This window comes from Marmota marmota, unplaced genomic scaffold (assembly GCF_001458135.2).
Source record: "Marmota marmota marmota unplaced genomic scaffold, marMar, whole genome shotgun sequence".
NCBI classification, from domain to species: domain Eukaryota; kingdom Metazoa; phylum Chordata; class Mammalia; order Rodentia; family Sciuridae; genus Marmota; species Marmota marmota.
The window spans coordinates 31729-37728 of record NW_026000350.1 but is presented as its reverse complement, the minus strand read 5'-3'; the positions used below and the strand labels follow the sequence as shown (position 1 = coordinate 37728).

General features: G+C 40.7%; 1 protein-coding gene across 1 annotated transcript in view; it reads right to left on the bottom strand.

Annotated features, from left to right (window-relative positions):
* Window positions 1-5127, bottom strand: part of LOC107133671 (lysine-specific demethylase 5D-like) — a 52469-nt gene extending 47342 nt beyond the window's left edge. Inside the window, exon 1 of the mRNA XM_048797472.1 lies at window positions 4962-5127. The gene's annotated coding sequence lies outside the window, so the exon portion shown is untranslated. The remainder of the gene's footprint in view (window positions 1-4961) is intronic.
* Window positions 5128-6000: the final 873 nt, after the last annotated feature.

Sequence of the window (6000 nt, the reverse complement as noted above, 5' to 3'; positions counted from 1 at the left end):
ATGAATTACAGTGGATGGGGTAGAGAGAGAAGATGGGAGGGGAGGGAGGGGGGATGGTAGAGGATAGGAAAGGTAGCAGAATACAACAGTTACTAAAAGAGCATTATGTAAAAATGTGGATGTGTAACCGATGTGATTCTGCAATCTGTATTTGGGGTAAAATTGGGAGTTCATAACCAACTTGAATCTAATGTATGAAATATGATATGTCAAGAGCTTTATAATGTTTTGAACAACCAATAAAAAAAAATTAAAAAAAAAAAAAGAAACATTGAGAGTACTACCATGGCTGCTTTGTCTCTTTGGCAGGTCCTTGCCCTGTAACAAGAAGAAAGAGGATTCTTGGATCTTGCTACTGTGAAGACACCTGTACTGTAGGAGCAAGGGGAATAATGCAACTTTCTATTACATCTCACCCATATGGGTGCTTTACATTGATTGCATCTGCATCCTATTCTCTCATGTGCAGCCCAGTTGTGCCAGAGCAGTAGGGGAGGCTTTCATGCAGACATGCCAAATAAAGTGCCTGGAGACAGCATTAGGTGTACAATTTATTGGGGAAAACTTACTAGAAATCAGACTATTCCAATAAGAGAGGCTGGTAGCCCCTCCATTTCTTGTGGTGCTTTAATAAGGAGCACCTTCATGGTTCAGGCTGGATGAGTGACACATATGCCTTACACAGTGTCCTCAGTTTTCTGCCTGTGCCCTCTCAGTGAGGGGTTTTATATGTTAGGCTGCAGAAGCAGTGACATCAGTAGCATTAGCTTAATTAGTTTTCCTATTTAATTAGCATGAGAAGGGTACACACAAGAACATTTTATGAAAAATGTTAATTGCAGGAAAGATAGCCAAGTCTTTTAAGATAATGTATATCTGGATTTCTGGCCCCAGGTTGCTCTTATTATTCTCTTAACTTAGCTACAATTCTGGGAACAGAGGTGAGGAATGTTTTTAACTATTCCCCATTTTTCAAAACAATATACCTCTTATTTGCAGGAAAATGGGTAAAACCAGAGGACATCATGTTAAGCACAATAAGCTACAGAAATATGAGTATCACATGCTTTCTCTCATATGTCAAAACAAATGTGGAAAATGACCCAACTTTAAAATAAAAGAGGTATTATTTAGGAAGAAGGCCAGAATGGGAAATACAGCAGAAAATAAAATAAAAATGGATGGGCATGATCTTATAAGATCATATTAATCTGTAGAATTAATATCTTAACATATATTAGTAAATCAAATGAGTGGGTGTCAAAACTGTGATGTTTTCACACAATGGAACAATATTTAGTCTCAGAAAGTTATGAAGTATTGATATTTGCTGCATCATGAATAATCCTCCAAAATAGATAAAATATGCAACATTTTGAAAAGGTAACTCAATTAAAAGAGAAAGATAAATGTTTATTTGGGAATAGAGAAGTAGTACTGAGTTCTAGTTTGCTTTTGGAGAAACACAAATATTTTGGAAACAGAGGGATTCACAGCATTAAGAATGTACTAATCTCAGGCTGGGGTTATAGCTCAGTTGGTAGAGTGCCTGACTCACATGCTCAGGACACTGAGTTCAATCCCCAGTACCACAAGAAGGAAAAATAACAAACATACTAATTTCATTGGTTTGTACTTCAATGTGTGTATTTATATGGTTGGTTTTCTGTATTACAAAGTTAAATCAAAAGAGAATGTTTTAATTTGCTATAAAAAATTTAGTTTTCTCAGTAAGTGCTCTAAAATTACTATGTCCTAAGTTCTTTATTATATCATCATTGGATTTGCTGCTTTCTATTTTTTAAAATCACTCAATTTTAATCTTGTAAAATATAATTTTAGGTTACATGAATATAATAATGGTACCATAATCTCATTTTACTCTGCTTGAAAAGGAACTGCAAAGCTTTTCCTTCCTGTGTCTTCTAGAGGAATGAGAGGAGTCTTGAATACATCATTGTTCCTGATAAGAGGAATTACCTTTTTTTCTCTACCTGTAAAATTAAGAAAGCACTCCAAGAACATTTTAACTGTAGTAAAACTGGAGGACAGTGTAAGAGTATTGCTTTCTTCTAAAAATAACAGTTAAGAAAAAAATTATATCAATCTACACTTTTTTGATGGAGATGGTGGCATCATGGTAGACTTAGAAATTTGAATAGATATTCAGCTGCCCTACAAAATCAGAAGACATTAATTTATCCATTTTTATAGACACTTATAAACTATTATAGATTTGTTGTTGTTGTTGTTGTTGTTACTGGGCATTGAACCTAGGGATGCTCCACCAATGAACCACATCCCCAGCCCTATTTTGTATGTTATTTAGAGACAGGGTCTCTGTCTAAGTTGCCCAGGGATTCACCATTGTTGAGGCTGGCTTTGAACTGGAGAGCCTCCTGTCTCCGCCTCACAAGCTGCTGGCATTACAAGCATGTACTGCCGGGCCCAGCTAACAATTATGGATTTTAACATGATACCAAGCAGATAATTTTATTTTTAAAAAATGAACAAAACTTATCTTTGAAAGTCTGGACTAGTTCATGTACCACAAACTCAAATGAATTTTATTCATGAACCGCAATAACAACTCATTATTTTCTCTAAAATCAATGCCTACATAAGGATCAAGTGTAAATGTCAATAAACAAAATGTTCTCTTTAAAGACATTCTCCCTACAATGGAGAAGGAAAAAATAGAAAGTAGCATTTAATTGTATGACTTTGAGAAGAGTTTTTGTAAAGTTGCGCTGTCTGGGTAGGTCACCATATCTAATAGAAGCACTTTTAAAGAAAACAAGGATCCTAGTATCCATGCATGGTCAAATAAAGATAAGTTCTAGACAGTGAAGGGAGTAAACATAATTATCATTTTTGCCAGGATTTCCCATGTTTAGCAATATTACTATATGATAATCTACACTTCATCTTTAGTTATAAAACACTCTCCATATTTTATTTTTTAAAAGCTTGTAAATTTAATCATAATAAAATTAAGCAACTCTTTTCTTTAGCTGTTCGGCTTCTCATTTTGAAAAATCTTAGTACCAAAAAGCAAGTAACCCAATCAGTAAATGGGCAAAAGTTGTAAAAAAGACAGTTGCTAAAAGAAAAAAATGCATATGTCCAACCAATAAATGGGAAAAATTATTCTATATCCTCAGCAACCTGGGAAATATAAACCAAAACTCCATAGATATTTCATCTCACTCCTCTCCAATGGCAATCATCAGGCAACAACCCACCCCTCACCCCTCCAACGCGCGCGCGCACACACACACACACACACACACACACACAATAAATGCTGGTCAGAATGTAAAGGAAATGGTACACATACATTTCTGGTGGAACTAAAAATTAGTATAATGAATTTGGAAAACAGTCTGGGATTCTGCAAAAGACTAACAATAAACCACCGTATGACCCAGGTAAGTACCCCATTTATCCAAAAAACTAAAATCAACATGCTTTAGACATACATGCATTTATAGCAGTGTAATTCACAATAACCAAGTCGTGGAAATAAATTTTTATCAATATACAGTTTACTTAGAAATAAAGAAGAATATAACCATGGCATTTGCTGGTAAATGAACGAAACTGGAGAACATCATACTCAGTGAAATAAGCTAGTCTTAGAAAACCAAGGGTAAAATGCTTCCCCTCTTGTAAAGCTAGAGAGAGTAAAAAAGTTTTTAAAAGGATGATCTCTCATGAAAATGAAAGAGAGAATAGTGGACTGGAGGAAAGAGATTGAGAGTGAGGGGAAAGGGGGCTGGGAAAGGGGAGAAATTAGGGAATGAATTGCCCAAATTAGGCTATGCGCATGGCTACATCATAATGAATTCTACTTTCACGTATAATTATCATGCACCAATTAGAAGACTAAATAAATGGAAGAAAGGAAGAAGACAAAGGGGGAAGACAATGAGGAGGAAGAGGTTAAAAGGGAGAGAAGAAGGAGGAGGAAGTGAGACTGAAAAGTGGTGCAACAACTCTGGAAAGCAGTATGGAGATTTCTCGGAAAACTTGGAATGGAATAGTCAGACCCGGCAAGCCAAAGTTGATCTTTGATGCTGTTGGGAGCTCCCAAGCACTAGAGGTTTACTGGACTGATGGGACCACGCTGCTGCTAGGAATCCTGGGGATGACGTCCTTCTACCGGCTCCGCTCTCCTGGGACTCCTGCTTCAGGCCTAAAACGCCCTTACATCAAAGATCGCCACAAGCTAAGGACCCCAAATCATAAGAGACAAACGCGGCGTCCACGACGAGGAACAGCATAGAGATAGAAGCTACCAGGTTTGGGGGATTTGTCTACCCCGCCAGGATCCCCAGAGCCCTGAAGGCGGTGGTCATAGAAGCAGCCCTGGTCCAGCCACCGGTAGACAAGCTGGAGCAGCAGTAGCGGCACCCGCAGCTACTGCCAAGGATCCTGGCCTCTGGGCAGTGAAGCGTTCCAGGCATTGGATGCTAATCCGGCCTGCGGATCTAGCCAGAGCAGGCACTACTTGCTTCTGCAAGGGGTCTTCTGGTGGGAGGCAACCGAAAAAGGCCTTCGCCCCACAAGGCATCACCTCGGGAGCCAACGATAATTGGCCAGAGGACTCAGAGCAATGTCGGAGTCCCCGCTCCAGGGATTTTCGCTGGCTTTTTCTTAGAAGCTTCTCTCCTCAGGAATCACTCCCCCTGACTCGATATCTGAAAGCCACTGTCGCCCCGCTGTAGGGATTGGGACTCCTAAATCCTTCCCTGCTAGGATTGCCTTCCCGTGGCATCCTTGGACAGAACTCATAGTTACTATTCGTAATTATGCATGAACGAGTCAGAGGGTCTTTGGAGGTTGCCATTCCTCCTGTTCAACCCTACTTGCGCATCCCGAGGGGGCGCTCACCACAGCACTTGGCCTTTGGGGCACAGCGCTGCAGAACCTGAGCCAAGAGGCTGCGGAAAGCTTACCTCTCGATTTTGGTGCACAAGCCGGCTCCCTCTTAATTCTAGAAGGAGGATCGTACTAGCAGAGGTGTAGGCAGAAAGTGGAACGTCCATCAGAACTCCAGCTCCTCTGCTCCAGACTTGATTCGCTTGACTCCTACCACACCACGCTGGCAACTTTCTAGAGAGCAGTTCTCACACTCGGCTCAGAAAAAGACTGTCAGTCCTCCTAGCCCTCCCAGCCCGCTGCCCAGGGTCCCACAAGTCTCCTGCTTCAGGTGAGCTTGCCAGGCAGAGCGCCATCTACCGAGGATGCTCAGAGGCCTCCTCGCTGCAAATCCATCTCCCTCTGACAGGCTCTTCCTCGCTGGCCTGCTGGTGAATTTACCATGGAAGTTTCAATCCTGGAGGATAGAGGAGAATCCCAGTTCAGTGGTCGTCTGAATGGTGGCCTCGAGGGCACCGGGCCAGCTGCGAATATATTCTGCCTTCTGCTTCTAGAATGCACCAACCAAGAAGTAGCAAAAATCACTCTTTAAGGACGAACTTCTCGTCCTAAAATTTCAACTGCTTTTTGTTGTTCTACCTGTTTATCTACAGTCGACCTAAGTTTGATGTAAATGATTTCTATTTCAACTCTTGTGGAGAGTGGATGACCCCTGCCTTCCACTGACCTTGCCGTGTCTTCAAAAAGCCAAGCCCAGGAAACGTTCCTTGCCAAAGGTGAGGATGTTATCACCTTTGTTTCTGAGCTCTAGCTCTTAACAGTTATCAAATGTCCCAGGACAATGAGTGTCCTGGGTACAGCAGGATAACTGCAGAATGTTCTTAGCATTGCAACAGGGGGAGAGCTGCAAAATATCTTTCTAGTTCAGTAACTTTTTAGGGCACAAAGAAGCCTTTGACAACTTATAAGCTTTGAATAATTTATCATGCCTCTGTAGTTTAACTTCATGATTATGAGACCCTATATATTAACATTGTGGAACTTGTTCTGAGTCACTGTACCTCAGTCAGAGTACAACATCCCACCCGGCCCCACCTTTTTGTGAAAATATCCATG